Genomic DNA, 19,464 nt, shown 5'->3' with positions numbered 1-19,464 from the left:
TAAAAGGGGTTGCATTGATTAGGTTTTATTGGTGGTGACTTGCACAGAGATGAGCCCGCTTGCTCCTACCTGCTAACAGCTCCTTTGTTTCCCCCTCCCAGCCCCCACTTTTTCTGTTGACTTACGGGGAGGGACAAAGTTGGAGCACCTGGGTGCTGGGCTTTAGGCAGGGGCAGGGAAGTTCTGACAGCACTGTCTCAAGCTCTCAATGGCATGAGGGTAAAGCCCATTCGCGTGTGCAGGCACGCGCGTGCGCACACACACACACAGACACAGGTCGCAAAACTTTTTTGGATTTATTATCTTACCTCCTATTCACAGATCTGAGCCATAAGTAGGATGATTACTATCCCTACTTCAGGCCAAAGAAACCTGCCCTAAATCACTCAATTTGCTCGTGGCCAAGTCAGAACTAAGCCTTTGTTGTCTGACTCCAGAGTCTCCCTTCTTCTGTGCTAAGAGCCCTGGGGGGTACCAAGGGGTATGAGGCAAAGTTAATATTTAATGTTTATTTATGTGTGTGCAGGCGTGCATCATTAATAGACAAAGTAGGGGCTGAGGCAGAAAGGAGGAGGACTGGGAAGGCTCCAGAAGGCATCCTGTTCAGCCCCTTCAACTTACGGGTGAAGAAAAATAAGTCCCAAGGATAGAAGATCATGCCCAATTCATACAATGAAGACTTCCATTTATTTGTTCTTTCATTCATTCATTCATTCATTTTCCGTGCCAGGTGCTGGGATGTGTTCTCGCGAGAGCTTCTATGGTGAGCAAGTACTTGAGTGCGGAGAAGAGCCACTCGCCTGTGGGCACGTTCATTCATGTCGAGATGGCATCTGTCCAGGCAGCCTTTGATCCATCTCCTTTCTGGGTCACTGGCCTAACCTCTTTCCCTCCGTAGGTTTTTCATCCCAGCCTGTGACCACTTTCAGAGCAGCCCATCTCCGGCCAGGACCCCAAAGCACTGAGTCCCCTGACTTGGTCTCGGTTCCCATTAAAATGCCCCTCTAGTGCCATCTTTCACTCTTAGCTTGTTCTGTTCTAGAATCAAATAGACCCTGCCTGGAAAGACAGTCGCTGCTACCCAGAACCTTTCTGAAAACAAAGGGCCAAGATGTGCAGAGCAAGAATCAATGGGACCCAATTCCACAGCCATGAGTTAGGTGGGGGGAGGTGGCCTGAGCCCTTGAGGGGCACAAGGGTGAGGGACCGTGAACGTGTCTGTGTGTCTGCGTCTGAGGCTTGTGGAGTTACTCCTGTGCATTCCCCTACTTGCATCCTCATTCAATCATTCAGGAAGCTTCTATTCACCCAGCATCTTTTCTGTGGCGAGCCTTGCACTGGGATCTGTGATTCAGAGATGAACAAGCATGGTCTCTACCCAGGAAAAACGCATGGCAGAATGTGGGAGAAAAACACATGTACAAAGAATTACAGCTGCACATGGGGAGCCCGACGGTCAAGATAGTTGCAAGGGAGAGGAGACAGGAAAGCATCTGGTCAAACACAATGATGTCGGAGCAGATCTCAGGACAAATCAGCATTTGCAGAGTGGGCAGAGGGAAGGAGCAGGTTCCAGGTGGTAGAGAGAAACATGCAGGGGCATGGTGTGCTCTTGGAACTAGAACAGTCAAGTTCAAGGGAGGGAGAGAAGTAGGCAGGGGTGGATGGCGGCGAGCGGGGACTGCAATGGAGTCTGGGGCCAGGGAAGCCGGTTAGCAGGGGGACCAGGGGCGGGACATTGGACAGAAGGACAGGAATGTTCTTCCTCAAATCTGGCCAACAAGATGAGCTCTTTTTCACAGAAAGACCCCGAAGACAGGCCCTTATCCTTTCGTCCATGTGTGAAACTCCTTCCAATGGAGAGAAGTTCTCCTCCAGCTTTAGCTGGAATTACCGTGTTCCATCTTCTTCGTCCCACTCTCTCCCTCTCTCTCTCCTTCAGTCCCCTGTGATGCAGAATCTGTGTTTTGCTCTCTGCGAATGAAAGGATTAAGTCAACTGAATTTCATAAATTAAATGAATTTCAGCTCCTGGGCAGGAAGCTTGGCACATCTCAGAAAGAATTCCAGCAAACCCTCCAGAAACAAATAGAGAGGCTGAGATCCGCCCAAATGAGCAGCGGCTGAAACCTGCCGCTGTTTTTGTCCGCATAGATCTGCAACAATCGAGGGACGTGCATCCCCAACCCACGTGAGGGCCGTTCACCAGAGCAGCAGCTGCGGGTGTCTCTGGGGCTCCCGCCAGAGAGATGCGTTCCGGCACCTCCACGAATGACGCCGGGGACATGCGTGTGTCCCCACGGGCCCCTGCTACGTCCCACACCCGCACTCCAGAGAGGAAAACTTCCAGACCCTGTTTCCCGGTGGTATTCACACATTCCCATACAGACATCTCACACACGGACACTTGAAATCATACTCACTTGCACATGTACACGCTTCTTGCACATCTATCATCCACGCATACCCCCAATTACACCCGTGCATGGGTACACACACTCACACACATCCCTCACACAAATGACACATACTCACACATACATACTTGCTCATACACAATCACATTTGTACATACACACATCTCACACCGTATGTGCGCTCACACACACAAATGTCTCACACACTCACACCTCCCACTTGTGCACTCAAAAACACAATGCCTTGCACATACACACACATCTCATACCACACAGACCCTCATATACATGCTCACAAGCACCATCACACCCACTCACACGTACACACAGCCACACACACTCACACATATGCACTCGCACACATACACTCACACATTGTCTGTGCTCAGGGAAGCAAGACTAGCGTGTCACACGTCAGGAGGAAAGGTGTATGTATGGGCTGGTGAACTTGCAGTCTCCCCAGTCGTGTCCTTTGCTGTCCCGCAGAACAATAGGGCTTGGGTGACATCAGCATTGCTTCCCTGTTCCCACAGCTAGACTCACCAAAAGCTCCACTGTTTGTCCCAAGATGCCTTTGGAGCTATTTTACCTACAGTACATTGGAGTAGAACAGCTACACAGAAATGTGCCCAGACCGTTAAGTGTAGGTTCAGTGTCTTTCCCCAAAGACCATTCTTGGATTAAGAGGCAGAACAGGGGTGCCTGGTGGCTCAGTCTCTTAAGTGTCTGCCTTCAGCTCAGGTCATGATCCCGGGGTTCTGGGATCAAGCCCTGCGTCAGGCTCGGTGTCGAGCTCCCTGCTCCGCGGGAGTCTGCTTCTCCCTCTACCTCTACCCCTCCCCACTTTGTGTGCACCCTCTCTCTCTCTCTCTCTCTCAAATAAATAAATAAAACACTTTAAAAGAAAAAGAGAGACAGAACATTTCTTGATCCCAGAGGCCCCCATATGCCTCCTTCCCGACCCAACCCCTCTTCCAAATCCTAACAGCTTAGATTAACTTTGTCAGGTTTTAAACTTTTTCTTTCTGGTTTTGAACTTTATACAAATGCAATCAGTTCACTTTGATACCTCATAATGACATCCACATCAAGAGACTCAGGGGGCCCCAGGTCAGCGGGAAGCCTGCTTCTCCCTCTCCCTCTGCTGCTCCCTTGCTTGTGTCCCCTCTCTCACTGTGTCTCCCTCTGTCAAATAGAACAATAAAATCTTAAAAAAAAAAAAAGAAAGAAAGAAAATTTAAAAATTAAAAAAAAAAAAAATTCTTGGGGCGCCTGGGTGGCTCAGCGGGTTAAGCTTCTGCTTTTGGCTCAGGTAATGATCCCAGGGTCCTGGGATCGAGCCCCACATCCAGCTCTCTGCTCAGCAAGAAGCCTGCTTCCCCCTCTCTCTCTGCCTGCCTCTCTGCCTACTTGTGATCTCTCTCTGTCAAATGAATGAATAAATAAATAAATAAAATCTTTAAAAAAAAAAAAAAAAAGAAAGAAATTCATAACACCGACACTGTAGGACAAAAGAAGACCAGGAAACAGGAGTACAGAGCAGCATTTGTCAAGCCATTTAGACAAAGAATAAGGAAAGGCTTTGAAGAGTAAAAATGCAGTCCACTGATGCGAGGTGTTCTCTGATCCATCAGGCGAAACTAGCTGCCCAGAGTAAAGTCAGACTTGCTGTAAGGCACAGGCCCTAGAACAAAGGACGTGAGGTACAACCAGACCTATCCCTCCTTCAACATTTTTCAAAGTGGGTTGAAACCACCACACTGAATTCGAACCCAGAAAATCTGAGTCAGAGTCCCAGCTCTGCCGCTGACTCTCTGCTGACCTGGGTTACTTCGTCTCTCTGCACCTCTGCTTTCTCACCTGTACAGTAGGGGGTGAGAATAATCATAATTACACTTCCATCCATGAGCACTTGCCGTATGCCAAGCACGGCTCCAACTTACTTCATTTTCTAGATCAGCAAACTGTGGCCTGTGGGCCAAATCTGGTCCCCCACCTATCACACGCTAAGAACCATCCTCACACTTTTAAGTGCTTTGAAAAAAATCAGAAGGATATTTCGTGACACATGAAAACTATGATATTCAAATTTCAGTGTCCATAAATAAAGTTTTATTGAAACAGCCTTGCGGGGCGCCTGGGTGGCTCAGTGTGTTGGGCCGCTGCCTTCGGTTCAGGTCATGATCTCAGGGTCCTGGGATCGAGCCCCACATCGGGCTTTCTGCTCAGCGGGTAGCCTGCTTCCCGTCCTCTCTCTCTGCCCGCCTCTCTGCCTACTTGTGATCTCTCACTGTCAAATAAATAAGTAAAATATTTAAAAAAAAAAAAAAAAAAAAAAAAGAAACAGCCTTGCACATGTCTTTACATCTGTGACTGTTTCCAAGCAGCAGCAACAAAGACCTTATGGCCCACAGAGTTGAAAATATTTACAATCTGACTCTCTACACTCCACGTTTGCTGACCCCTACTCCAAACCCCCTCACCTTGGGCACTCTTTTTAATCATCCCTATGGAACAGATTAAAAAGCTGAGATCCAGAGAGGTTAAGACAACCGGGGGGGTGGTGGGCAGCTGGTAGTGGGAGGTCTGAGCTAAGTGGGGACACCTGGCTCCAATCCACCCACTCCAGGGAGCTGCCCGCCATATGTGAGGTCCTCTAAGGCAGTGGGCATGATGGCAGTGCTTGGCAAACAGCAGAGAAGTATAGAAACACGGGATAGATGCCTCCCTGACCTCGTGGCAGTCATCAGTGACTGATTCTAAACACAGCTCTCAGAAGGAAATGACCCAACACCCTACACACACCGCATCCAGCCCAAAGACCTTCTGATTTATGTTAACCATACTCTGTTCATGGCCCGTTATCATAACTAGTCTTTGCAGGACCATGCTCTTGGCTCCATCCATTCTTTCATTCATTCTCTTTCATCCGCGTAGCCCAAGTCCCTATGATAGTGTCTATCATTCTGTTTGCTGAGTTCTTACAGAATGGGTAGTGTTATTTCATATGCATGTGTTTTTTTTACTTATTTAAATGGAATTGTGTCATTTCTTCTTGTGTCCTCTTTTTCCCTTAGCAACATTTTTGCTCTCTACTCTCCTACCGAGGTGCAACAAATATACAGTAAAATGTGTTATGTGCACTGGTCTTAAGTATAAAACTCGATTTTTAAAAAATCTGTGAATATACCTGTCTCATAACCATCTAAATCAAAAGAAGACATATTTCCAGCACCCTAAAAGTTTCCCTGGGACCCCCTCCCGGTCCATAAACTATTCCCTTCCCCCATCTGCTGCCAGAGATAACCGCTCCTCCCAACTTCTGTCCCCACCCATTAGTTTAGCTTGTTTTTGAACTTCCTCCTTTTTAATAAATGATTTTTTTTATTTATTTATCAAAGAGAGAGAGAGAGAGACCACACAAGCAGGGGTACAGCAGAGGCAGAGAGAGAAGCAGACTCCCCGCTGAGCAAGGAGCCCACTGCTGGGCTTGATCCCAGGACCCTCGGACCATGACCTGAGCTGAAGGCAGGTGCTGAACAGACTGAGCCACCCAGGCGCCCCTTCTTGAACTTCACCTACACGAATCCTGCCATGGGTCCTCTTCCATGTCCTCACCTTGTCTGGGAGATTCCCCTGTGCGGTGTGGGTAGCCATAGATCACTGTTGGTTTTGTTTTTGTTTTTGTTTTTGTTTTAAGATTTTATTTATTTATATATTTGACAGACAGAGATCAGAGATCACAAGTAGTCAGAGAGGCAGGCAGAAGTGGGGAGGGAAGCAGGCTCCCCTCTGAGCAGAGAGCCCAGGGTGGGGCTCGATCCCAGGACCCTGAGATCACAACCTGAGCCGAAGGCAGAGGCTTTAACCCATTGAGCCTCCCAGGCGCTTCTAGATCTCTGGTGTGAATGGCCCTGTGACACTAAGGTTTTCAGATCTAGCCACGTCCAGTCTGTTGCTTCTCACCGCTGCTCCATGACACATCGACCCATTTTACCTTCACACTCTGCCAGCGAGGAGCACGGGGGATGCCTCAACAACCGTGCTCACTCACCTCCCCGGACCAGGCTGCATGTACATTTCACCGGGAAGAAATGCTCAGAGCTGAATTGCTGACGCGCAGGGTCTGGGCAGGCAGAATCAGGTGGGTTCTACCAAAGCAGGAGCTGGGAGAAGGAAGAGCTGCTCTGCTGGTCTTCCCCTGACCCCATCGTCCCCTCCCCCTTCCTTTCTAGAAAACCTTTCAGCTCCTCCTCTGTGTCCTCTTGCAGGGCCCAGTTAAACGCCCTGCTTCCTGACTGTCACTGCCTCTGTGGCAGCCCGCGCCATCCTCCTGCATTAGAACAAGACGATAATCAATGAACCTGCTAACTCTATTGCAATAAAGGAGCGAGCCCAACCTTATATAATTCTTTTTAATTGTTTTCTCACATTACAAGGGTTTCTTCTTCTTCTTCTTCTTCTTTTTTTTTTTTTTTTTGCTAAACTTATTCCGCCATAAGTTATGTCGTTTAATTTCTCAAAGTGCTAATAATTTAATTGCTTCCTTCCTGCACACAAAGTGCCTCTGCTGTCCTCCCTCCCCAGCACTGAGATTATAAAACGGAGTTGGCAGGAATACCTAAGAGGGGAGTCTTTTTGGCGGCAGGATTTGATGGGAAGCAGCTTTCTCAGAAGTCAGTGTGTGGGACTGAGAACCTGGCTTGGGACTTCAAAGGGGCATGGGGCCCAGCCAAGCCTGCCTGCTAGCTAGCTCCAGGGGGTTTGTGATAATCACAGGGGAGGGAAGAGGGGAAGAGCTGAGATTAGAGGGGCGGGATGAGGTAAGGGAGCACTGCACACAGAACTTTCCAGGTTCTGAAGGGCTGTCAGGGAAGCTGGGATCCATCTCCAGCAGGAAGGATTTCCATCAGATCCATCACATTCCTGACAGTCAGGACCCCAAGGAGAGGCGCTGACTGGACCAGGGCAGGGTGGGGAGGGGACAGCTGCTAAAAAGAACTAGCATTGGGGCGCCTGGGTGGCTCAGTGGATTAAGCCGCTGCCTTCAGCTTAGGTCATGATCCCAGGGTCCTGGGATCGAGCCCCTCTGCTCTGTGGGGAGCCTGCTTCCTCCTCTCTCTCTGCCTGCCTCTTGCAGACTTATGACAGACTCTGTCTGTCAAATAAATAAATAAAATAAATCTTAAAAAAAAAAAAAAGAACTAGCATTTATCTAACCCTTCCTGACAGCCTGACAACTCTCTTCCCCTAGGTCATCACATTTTGTCTTCACACCCAACGCTCTGAGGTCAGTACTATTATTAACCACTCTTTGACAGATGAGGAAACCGAGGCAAAGAGACGTTTGTTTGCTCATGTCCTCATAGCTCCGGTGACAGAGTAAGAGTCAACCTCCAAAGTCTAGCTTTCGCTCGACACGTGATGCCTCCACCTTCGGACCTGAGTGATGACATCACCATTTAGGGAGCAAGATGAGGGAGGAAGAGGACTCAGAAGCCAGCATCAGGGATGAGCTACTCTTGAAGGTTCCAAGGCCAGTGCCGAGCCCCCACTCTCCCTCCCTCCCTCTTGCCCAAGGTCTGATCCTCAGAATCACTTTGACAACCCCCACACTGCCACACACCCCAGCCCCATGACTCCACATTGTCTGTAGGCTATGAGGTCCTTAACAAGGTCTCCAGAACATTGGAAACCCCCAGCCCCATCGTTAATGCCCTCAGCTCCACTACTCTGAGACCCATATTTCCTTGGGGACTGTTGAAACTTTGTAAATGATGTTTCTTTGACCCGGAACCATTTCCCCTCCCCTAAGGATGAAATTTCACAAGGTCCGGCTCCAATGTTGCCTCCCCGCTTCCAGAAACCTGCCAGGACACCGCGAGCATACCTCTCCCGGAAGAAAACCTGGTCGGCTGCACTGTTGGCATGAGCTTACTCAGTTCCCTCCCCAGCTACTTACTAGCTCTGTGACTTCAGGGAACTCATTTCTCTGAGTCCCACGTGTCTGGTTGGGGGTGAGCGTGGGTGAGCATGGGGGCGTTTCGGGTGAGCCCCGAAAGAAAGCTTTGCTGTCGGGATCCATGCATTCCCATCTCCTGGCACACTAGCTCACATGAAAGAGCTGCTTCGTAGATAAATAAAACAGGTAAAATATCTAATTAATTCATTACCCCTCCAGCCCCAGAAACGTTGCTGTGTGTCCCAGTTTGGGACCCCAAATGTAACATCTCTTCTGTTTCCATTAGCTTGGTATTTCCTCTGGATGGGCAGGACTTCCAGGGTTCCACACAAATGAATACCATGTCCCCCACTTCCCCTCCACTCCGTAAAGCAGGCAGCAGAGGGCATCCTGAACCAGGAGTCACAGATGGGAACCACTGTCCCAGATGTCCTGCCTCCAGATTTGGAGACTCTAGGGCTTTTCCACAAGCCATCCCTCTCCTGTTCACTTTCCTTTCTCTGGCTCTGGTTATGATTTCTATTATCTGAAACCAACGGAGTCCTTAATAAGGACTCTGCCTCCTCGCCCTGCTCCTCAGGGACGAGCTGTGTATCTCCTATTCTCAGTCTGTTGAGTCCATTCACACAAGGGAAAGAGCACTAGACAGAATCAGAGAGCTTCAGGCTCCAACTATCATTCCTGGCTGTGTGACCTTGGGCAAGTCACTTACCCTCTCTGAATCCCCAGATTGCAGTGTTACGGTAGAGGGATATGTGACATTCAGCATCATAAAGCCACACAGAGCTTATTCTGATGGCCTCCCTTCCCTGTGACAACTGCCTGCCCTGGGTGACTGGCTAGGGTGGGGTCAGAACTAAATGCCTTGGGGTCTCCAGAGTTTGAGATCCAGAGGGGACCAGGGAAGAGGGGTGGGATAGAGAGCCACCACCATTACCCTGGCTGTGGGATGGTGGGTGACTTGGAAGGCAAGGACAGACACCCTCCTACCAAAGGCACCCAAGTGACCAGGCACCATAAGTGTGTTTGCAGGAACTGGGTTTGCACAAACACACAACTTGCTTCCCCAACACCGTCTGAGCAGAGAAAGCATGCTCTGCAACTCCCAGAGAAGGAACAGGGGAGACCCAAAGTCTCAAGGTCTCCTCCTTCCTCCCTAAAAGGACAGACACACAGATGGGTGTGGCTCTAAAGTTATTCCAATCTCAGCTAGAGCAGCAGAGACCAAATGAGGGCCTGACACCTCAACGTACGGGTGTGAGGGGCCCAGCGTAGAAGGACCTCCAGGAGAAACCACTGTTGAGCAGAGTAGGGGCTAAGCTTTGGGGAAGCCCCCTCTGAGCGTAGCTCCCCTCCCCCTTCATGTTGACATCCACTTGGCTGGGTTGCCCTTGGTGCCTCGAATTTGAGTTATGAAAAATGTTATTATTATAACATTACGTTGTTACTCCCCGCCCACCTCCCCGGCTAGACAGGAAGCCTCTGGCAGGTAGAGGCCTGTTTTACATCTCTGTGGACAAGCCCCTTCCCCCTGCCCCCACTCACTTCTTCCTTCGTTCACAAATATTTATTGGCCTCTGAAATCAGACAAGGCTGGGTTAATAGGTTGGCTCTGCCCCTTTCCAGCTGGGCGACCTCAGGCCCATTCCCTCTCCTCCCTGAGCCTGTGTGTTCCCCTCCATAATATGGGGATAACGACAGACCCTCCTCCCCACCCCCTCCCCACCCACACATGAATTTTCGAGAGGATTATATTATTCTCTGCAGTCTTAGAATAATGTCTGGCACCTAGTAAGCTCCCGGGACATGTGAGCTATTTCTATTTTACTTCTAACAGTCCCCCCAAGAGCGGGGAATGTTAATCTTCCCGGCCAGAGGGTAAACTCAAGCCACAGAAGGAACTCAGTGAGTCCGTGTTGGGCGAGCAAATGAGGAAGGATGATTCTGGCACTACAAGGCGTGAACTTTCATAAGAGTCATTGCCAGTGCTGCTCAAGATGGGTCTCCTGGGGTTGACTCCCACACTGACCAGTTCCCGGCTTGGTCCGGAGGAAGAACCACTCGGGCACAGGGTCTTCTGCTCATCTGTCTGGCTCTTGGCTGTTCTTTCAGGCAAGTTTCTCAAGTGTCTCCAGCTGCCTGGCCTCCCCCATGGGGGTGCAGACAGGAGGAGGGGAGCACCAGCCCGAACCCCTTCTTTGTAGGTGGCGGAGGACAGGCCAGAATGGACTCTGGTGACACGGTGGCTGAGCCCTGCTCTGGGAGAAGCTGTCACTTCTCATCCTGTGGCCTCAGGATCCAGTTTGTGGTGACAGGCAGGGCTCTTCCGTGAGGATTCAAAAAAATTTGCGTCTCCATCTCATCCGTAAGTCAGGCTTCAGGAAGGTAAGAGCATGGTGTAACTTGGAGCACTTTCTTCCCCTCCTTTGGGTTCCCCATTCCTCCATACTCCAGGGGGCTCTGGGAAGTCACCTCACCACACCTGCTCCGCTCAGCCCTCCTGACCTGGGGAAGATACACCTGCAAAGGTCTTTCTTGGCCCCCTGGGCAGGGTTCCTGCTGGAACCAGATAGATCATGGGATGCCTTTGCCCCTGACTTGCCCAGAGATACTTGGCCCTCTCCCTTGGACTGCCCAACTCCTACTCTCCAGTTTAGGTCCTCCATCTACACCTTAAAGGAAAGCTCGGTGATCTTTTCCTGTCAAGGGACAGAGAGTAAATAATGTGGCCTTTCAGAGTCACACATACTGTCTCTCCTCCAGCTGCTCCACTCTTCTGTTGTAGCACAAAAAAGCAACCGGACAATATGGAAACCCGTAAACATGACTGCGTCCTAATAAAGCTATTTATAGCCACTAGAAGTTGAATTTCTTATATTTCTCCTATGTCCTTAACGTTGTTTTTCTTTTGATATTCTCCAATCACTGAAAAAGGTAAGAACCCTTCGCAGCTTACAGGCCATACAAAAACGGGCACTGGGCCCGACTTGGGCCACAGGCCACAGTTTCCCAAGCCTTGCTTCAAAGACTCCAGTCCTTCCGCATCTGCCCCACGATCATTCCCTGGCCACAAACTCTCTTGCACAAACTCCTCTTCAATTCAGCTTCAGCAGGCCATTTGCAAAGCCCCGACTCTTCCAGGGAGCTGGACTGGGCACCACAAGGGGGTATAGAAAAGGAATGGGGCCCCCAGACTGCCCTCGAGGAGCTTTGACCCCAACAGGGGTGTCCAAGACAAGTCCACGGGGGAGACTAATACAAGGTGGAGGAAGGTCATTGTCATAAGAGAGACCTTACCTTGTTCAGTGAATAAGGTCTGACAATGTGCTTGGCAAAGTTTGAGGAGAGTAACCAGCTTGCTGGGGGAAGAAATGTACCAAGAAAGACTTCATGGAGGAAATTACATTGGAGATGAACTACGGGAACAGGAACTCTAGGAAAGAATTTTTCATCCTAATCTTCCTTCTTCCACACAAAGGGTGACCTCTGGCTTTTACACAAAAATATTGTAACCCATTAGCTATTCCCCTGGCTTCATACCCATAATGCTATCACCAGATGGTGGGCTTCTGGGGCAGGGGTAAGGACCTAACTCATTTCTAAGCCTCCGGCCCCCAAGAACATGTTTCTGGCACAAAGTATATTTTGGTAAATGTTTGTTGAGGTTGAACTTGGGTTGGGGTTGAGAGAGAGGATGACAAAGTATTTTTTTAAGATTTTATTTATTTGATGGGTGCCTGGGTGGCTCAGTGGGTTAAAACTTCTGCCTTCGGCTCAGGTCATGATCCCAGGGCCCTAGGACCGAGTCCAGCATTGGACTCTCGGCTCAGAAGGGAGCCTGCTTCCTCCTCTTTCTCTGTCTGCCTCTCTGCCAACTTGTGATCTGTCAAATAAATAAATAAAATCTTTTTTTAAAAAAAGAAAAGATTTTATTTATTTTAGGGGGCATCTAGGTGGCTCAGTTGGTTAAGCAACAGCCTTCAGCTTAGGTCATGATCTTGGAGACCCAGGATCAAGTCCCACAGCAGGCTCCCTGCTCAGCAGGGAGTCTGCTTCTCCCTCTGAACTCTCCCCTCTCATACTCTCTCTCTCATTCTCTCGCTCTCTCAAATAAATAAATAAATAAATAATATATTTTTTTAATATTTTATTTATTTATTTGACAGACAGAGATCACAAGTAAGCAGAGAGGCAGGCAGAGAAAGAGAGAGAGAGAGAGAGAGGAGGAAGCAGGCTCCCTGCCGAACAGAGAGCCCGATGTGGGGCTCGATCCCAGAACCCTGGGACCATGACCTGAGCTGAAGGCAGAGGCTTTAACCCACTGAGCCACCCAGGCACCCCAATAAAATATTTTTAAGAGAAAGATTTTATTTATTTGAGAGAGAGAGAGAGAGTGTGTGTGTGTGTGTGTTGGAGAGGGGCAGAGGGAGAGGGGGAAGAGAATCCCAAGCAAACTTCAGAGGAACTGGACCTGGGGCTCGATCTCACAACCTAAAATAAAAAAAGTCGGATACTTAACCGACTCTGCCACCCAGATGCCCCAGATTTGTTTTTTCTAAGAGTTATTTATTTGACAGAGAGAGAGAGAGCTCATCCTCACAAGTGGCAGGGGGCAGTCAGAGGGAGAAGGTGAGGAAAAGAATCCTCAAACAGACTCCCTGATGAACAGGGACCCCCAGGATCATGAGCCAAATCAAGAGTCAGACACAATCAACGGAGCCACCCAGGAGCCCCAAGGATGACAAAGCTTTAATGGAAATTGAACCAACCAGGTTGTATTGTTCCCTCTAATTTCCTCCAGCTCCCCAGGCCCCAGAAAGGCACTTCGAGGGAACACACCAGCTGTCCTGAGCACAGGACATGACTTGGGCACAACCTAAGAGTCTCAGAGGAGACTCCTTATTCTGGAAGAATTACTGCAGCCTTCTGTCTTCCTAAAAATGAACCCACAATCCTCCCATCTCTGACAGCCACTTCCTGCCTCTTTTTTTTTTTTTAAGAGTTTATTTATTTATTTCACAGACAGAGATCACAAGGATGCAGAGAAGCAGGCAGAGAGAGAGGAGGAACAGGCTCCCTGCTGAGCAGAGAGCCTGATGCAGGGCCATCCCAGGACCCTGGGATCATGACCTGAGCCAAAGGCAGAGGCTTTAAACCACTGAGCCACCCAGGCGCCCCACTTCCTGCCTCTTAACTGGACCCCCCACTTCTCTGCCCAAAAAGGCGGTGTCCCTTAGACATCCCAATGGCCACAGCAGACTGGGCTCTGGGGGCCTCAAAGCCAACTCCCCTAGAATCCAAATGAACCTGACCACCAACACCCAGGGAATGAGATAGGTCCCTCCCTCGAAATTGGCAAACTAGAACCTTGGCTGAACAGCTACGGATGTGTGCCCAAACAGCATGAGGAGAAGCAGGAGGAATAATCTGGATGGACTGAAAAGAGCCCCCCACCCACCCCGACACCTCTTGCTTTTTCCTTCTCACCCTGGCCATCAGGGCTGACTGACCTCTCTGAGAAGAGTTCTCTGGTGACTGAGACTCAGCTTTTCCCACCATGGGTGCCCTTGACCCTGAAGCTACCCCACCACTGCCCACAGGCCCTGCTGCCTATCCAAACGTCAGCCTGCACACAGGGAGCCCGAGGTGGAGGAGTCAGTGAAGTGAAGTTGCACCAGGAAAAGGGAACAGCCACAGGGACCTTGCACCTGCCTGTATGTGCCCAGACATACAGAGAGAGACCAGAAAATCGCTTGCTCTTCTGAACTTGGCATCGACTACACATTATCTCTAGCCCTCTCACTCCTATGAGGTCATTGAAATCCAGAGCCAAGGGGGATCTTATTATCCCCACGGTACAGAGGAAGAAACTGATCTTCAGAGAGATTGCATGACTCACCCAGATCAGGAAGCCAGTCGGAGGCACAACCAGGATTTGGATCCGGGCCTATCTCAAAACTCATGCCAGTAACACCAGAGTCAGTCTAAGACTGTGCCTACGGCTCCAGCAAAGCAGAAGCACCACATTTTTTTTTTTCTTTTAAATACTTAAGAGTATCCACGCACCTGGTGGCTCAATCGGTTGGGCGGCCGACTCTTGGTTTCAGCTGGGGTCAGGATCCCAGGGTCCCAGGATCCAGCCCGGGCACTCAGCTAGGAGTTGGCTTGAGGTTCTCTCTCACTCTTTCTCTCTCTTTCTGTCCCTTCCCCCACTGGCACTCACACACATGCACGCTCCCTCTCTCTCTCTCTTAAGTAAACCTTTAAAAAATAAATAAATAGGAGGCATCTGGTTGACTCAGTAGGTTAAGTGTCTGCCTTCGGCTCAGGTCATAATCTCAGGGTCCCGGGATCAAGCCCCACATTGGGCTCCCTGCTCAGCGGGGGAGTCTGCTTTTCCCTCTGCCTCTGACCTTCTGACCCTCCCCCCTCTCGTGCTCTGTCTCTCCTTCTCAAGTAAATAAAAAAATAACATCTTTACAAATAAATCAATACATACATACCTACCTACATACTGTGGCATTGGTAAGGTAAAAATCAAACCTTTCTGCACCTCCTCTAAGTTATTCTATGGTTTCTATTGTTTGTATTTTAATTGCACAGCAGGTGGGACAATAGGCACAGCTGTCGCAACAATACAGAGAACAGCCTCCAGAAGTTCTAGTCCAGCTGGAGGAATTGCTTCTTGAACTACCTGTTCTCTGGTTGAGCCAGCCTCTACTGGGATGAAATGTCTTTGGCTCGGGATACAGTCAGGCCTCGGTGCTCACCGTTGCACGGTGTGTGTGTAAGTAAACATAGGAGAGGAGATTCCTTTCAGTGTTGTGAGGTCTCTGTTTGTCGTATGGAGATACGCAGGCTCCGTGTCACCAAGAGCATACAAGAAACTGAAGGTCTGGGTTAGACAAATGGGTTGCCAGGGGAGAGATTACGACATCCCACTGGAGAATATTATAGGACTTCGGAATTTTGGACCATGTGAGTGCCTTACCTATTCGAATAAATCAGTAAGTGCTCTACAATGGTTACAACCTCAGTTTAAGCAAAAACAACATAAAATGTGCATTTTGGGGGTGCCTGGGTGGCTCCGTTGGTTGGGCGACTGCCTTAGGCTCAGGTGGTGATCTCTGGGTCCTGGGATCCAATACTCCCTCTTCCACTCTCCCTGCTTGTGCTCTCTCTCTGTTTCTCTGCCAAATAAGTAAATAAAATCTTTAAAAAAAAAAAGAAAAAGAAAAAGAAAAGAAAAGTGCATTCTGTGACTTGTTTTCAACGCAGCCAAAAAACAAAGGTCTGGTTACTGCCTTGGAGCAAAGCAGAGAGACAACTACAGCGAACCAAATGAGATCTAAAATCTTACCAAATGGGATTCATGAGGAATAAGGAAGCAGCCCGGGAAGTCAGGAAAGCAAAAGGGAGGAAACTGGGCAGAGAAGGGATCTGGTACCAACTAGGAGGTGGGGAAAGAGGCCAAGGCTTTCCCAGCGTGAGTTTGCATTGAGGGTGGGGTGAGGGCAAGGAGGAGACCTTTATTTTATTATTATATTTTTTAAAGATTTTATTTATTTATTTGACAGAGAGAGATCACAAGTAGGCAGAGAGGCAGGCAGAGAGAGAAGAGGAAGCAGGCTCCCTGCCAAGCAGAGAGACCGATGCAGGACTCCATCCCAGGACCCCAAGATCATGACCTGAGCTAAAGGCAGAGGCTTAACCCACTGAGCCACCCAGGCACCCAGGAGGAGACCTTTAAAGAGAGAGGAGCCCAGCCGGTGATTCGAGCCCTTGAGATACCCGGGAAGTCAAAATAGCGGAAGCCACGGAGAACCAGCCCCTCACACACCACTAGAACTTCGGGGACCCGTCACCCATCTGAGACTCGGTTTCCTTGTCTATAAAATGAAGGATTTGGCCCAGAAAGATCTCCAGGTGCCTCCCAGCTCTAATATTCTCTGATTTGACAGCTGCAGCCTTCGGCAAACGTGCATAAAATAGATTAGTTTTAAGCAGTAGTAAAAACGAAGCTGAAAATCAGATTTATCATTTTAATTAAATATACTTTACACTCTCAATTTCTAGGGAGCCAAATGCTAGCCCCCCCCCATCAGTTTTCCCTTCGTGGGAGACATTCATGCCTGATGCGCAATTTCAGAAAATGCCGAACCGCCCCCTAAGAGGACCCACAATTAACAAGACCCTACCAGGTATTTCTTATCAGGAAAGTGGGAATTGTTGGGGAGAGGGGGAAGGACATAAATAGGAAATGTCAGGGAGGGGAGGGTCAGGTGGGGTCAGGGTACTGAGAACAACTTGCTTTCGTCTCTTCTCTTCCCTCTAGAAGCCTAGGTAGCCCTGAAACTGGGTGAAGCTGGATGGGACCCAGGAGCTAGGAGCTGGGTCCCCACCCCCATGACATAAAGCAAATTGTTCCCTGAACTTTAGAGCAATCCACTATAAAATGGACCTAAAAACACCAGCTTCAAGGAGAGCTAGGCCAGTGTAAGAGAACGTATCTGAGAACATTTAGGAAGTGTAAAGCGTGTGTGCAAACGCTGTATTTTGGAAACTCGAACTGGGATCCAGAATGCCTGGTCCCCTCTGATTAGCTACTATGTCATCTCAGCATGCTAGTCCTTCCCCTCTGCTAGTCCTTTCTCCCAGCCACACACTTTCTCCACTCAGGCACTCGGTCCCCACAGAGACAGAAGAAAGCAGATTCACCCCGAAGGGTGTGTCATTTCCTGGGCTCTGGGCTCCACGTCCCCAGCCCGTAAATTAACAAATGTGGTTGTAAATTACCAGATGACTCTGGGCTGGGGTCACCAGTGGGATGGACCAGAATCAACAGGAGAGATAAATCTACAGCTGCGGGGGGCTCCCTGAGTCACAGGGGAGCCCCAACATGGCTCAGGGTCAGTCAGGGGCTGGGAGTGGTAACAGAGGACTTTCTGTTGTGAAAAACAAAAACACTTGGAAACAAAACTGAGAATCCCCACGCCAACCACTCTTCCCCCCAAAACAGTCCAGAATGAGTCAAGTGCAAGGCTTCTGCCTGCTGTGGCGTTCTCTGCCACAGCCTTAGCAACGCGGGGTATCCCCTCAGTTGCCCACTTCTCATGATGAGAAGAGCAAATATAGATGCTTAGAAAACAAGGAGAGACTAAGTGACATGAACGGTGTTTCGTCTTTAAAGACAGAGAAATGGCCTTTGCTGAGTAGACACTCCCTCCCACCCCCGACCCCAGCAGGAGCTGCGGCCCCTCATCATTCAAGTCTGCACTCAGTTAAAAAGGGGAGCGTTCTGGACTCTGCCCAACTGGCCCCAATTCCATTCTAATCCTTCAGGCCGCTGATGTTTGTCTGTTGGTCTCTCTTTGACAAAAAGTGGGGGAGGGGCGAATCAAAAGAGAAAAAGGATCTTCCATCCTGCAGCTTTCAGACAGATCTTGCTGAGCTGGGGCACTTGGTCTCTAAGTAGACGGTTGAAAGCCAAATTAATAGGGGAAGAGACAGAACAGGACAAGGAAGGTTTTGCATTTTAGGGGGAGTCCCAAATGGCGGCAGGCGGCACGTATGAAAAGCTGAAGTCACCAACACCTTCTAAAAATAAAAATGACTCTCCTCGGGGGCCAGTTGGTCTCTTTGGCCTTCCAGACTCTTGCCAGCATTAGGCTCAACCATTCTCCCTGGGACAATATTCCAGATGAAAGGAGGACACGTGTATTCCACATGGTTTAAAAACACTGAAAGGCTAGGTAGGGGCTCCCAGCTGGCTCAGTCAGCAGAGCGTGTGACTCTTGTTCTCAGGGTCATGAGTTTGAGCCCCACATTGGGTGTAGAGTGCAGAGTTTACTTAAACATATATAAAAAACAAAACAGAATAAAATATATCTATTGGGGAGCCAGGCTGGTTCATTCAGTAGAGCACACAGTTCTTGATCTCAGGGTTTTGAGTTCGAGCCCCACACTGGGTGTAGCGATTACATTTAAAAAAAAAAAATCTTTAAAAAAATATTTAAAGGCGGGGCGCCTGGGTGGCTCAGTGGATTAAGCCGCTGCCTTCGGCTCAGGTCATGATCTCGGTGTCCTGGGATCGAGCCCCGCATCGGGCTCTTTGCTCAGCGGGAGCCTGCTTCTCTCTCTCTCTCTGCCTGACTCTCCACCTACTTGTGATCTCTCTCTCTGTCAAATAAATAAATAAAATCTTAAAAAAAAAAAAATATTTAAAGGCTCTTGACGGGGTTTCTTTTTTTTTTTTTTTAAAGATTTTATTTATTTATTTGATAGAGATCACAAGGTGATGGAGAGGCAGGCAGAGAGAGAGAGAGGGAAGCAGGCTCCCTGCCGAGCAGAGAGCCTGATGTGGGACTCGATCCCAGGACCCTGAGATCATGACCTGAGCCGAAGGCAGTGGCTTAACCCACTGAGCCACCCAGGTGCCCCTTGACGGGGTTTCTGACAAGTTCTTATACAGCTCCCCCAAAAGATGTCTCCTCAGGAGGAATCCTAAAATCAGCTTCTCCTGGGGATTGGCTTGGCCCCACGGAGGTCACTGTGTCCGTCCCTCTCCTCCTGAGACTATCACAGCTGCCACACCGAGACGAAGGTCTCTCCCAGGAACTGGAGTTTCTCCCCCCAGATTCCTGACTGCCAACTCCACCCGCTATGGGAGAGCCACCCTGTCCTCATACCATGAGAGTCAGGGTGACACGATCACCTTCGATTTCTCCCAAAGTTCTTGAGTATAACCCACCACAATACCCAAGAGAAAGAGAAGCCCGGTCTTCAAGGATTCATCATTTTAAAAAATATTTTGTTTATTTATTTTTTTAAAGATTTTATTTATTTATTTGAGAGAGAGAGAGACAGAGTGAGAGAGGGAACACAAGCAGGGGGAGTAGGAGAGGGAGAAGCAGGCTCCCTGCTGAGCAAGAAGCCCGATGCTGGGCTCGATCCCAGGACCCTGGGACCATGACCGGAGCTGAAGGCAGACGCTGAAGGACTGAGCCAGCGAGGAGCCCCTATTTATTTACTTCAGAGACAGGTTAAGAGCAGGGAGAGGGGCAGAGGGAGCAAGAATCCTAAGCAG

The 19,464-nt window shown here is 49.3% G+C and overlaps 1 long non-coding RNA gene across 1 annotated transcript in view; it reads right to left on the bottom strand.

The window, feature by feature from the left end:
• Positions 1-12,081: 12,081 nt before the first annotated feature.
• The window catches only part of LOC309851285, a 13,348-nt gene continuing 5,965 nt past the window's right edge, over positions 12,082-19,464 (bottom strand). The window contains exon 2 of the long non-coding RNA XR_014304713.1: positions 12,082-12,261. This is a non-coding gene — a long non-coding RNA (uncharacterized lncRNA). The remainder of the gene's footprint in view (positions 12,262-19,464) is intronic.

This window comes from Mustela nivalis (genome assembly GCF_964662115.1).
Source record: "Mustela nivalis genome assembly, chromosome: 17".
Lineage (NCBI taxonomy): Eukaryota > Metazoa > Chordata > Mammalia > Carnivora > Mustelidae > Mustela > Mustela nivalis.
Note: the sequence above shows the minus strand (reverse complement) of the source record. Positions and strands in the feature narration are given on the sequence as shown.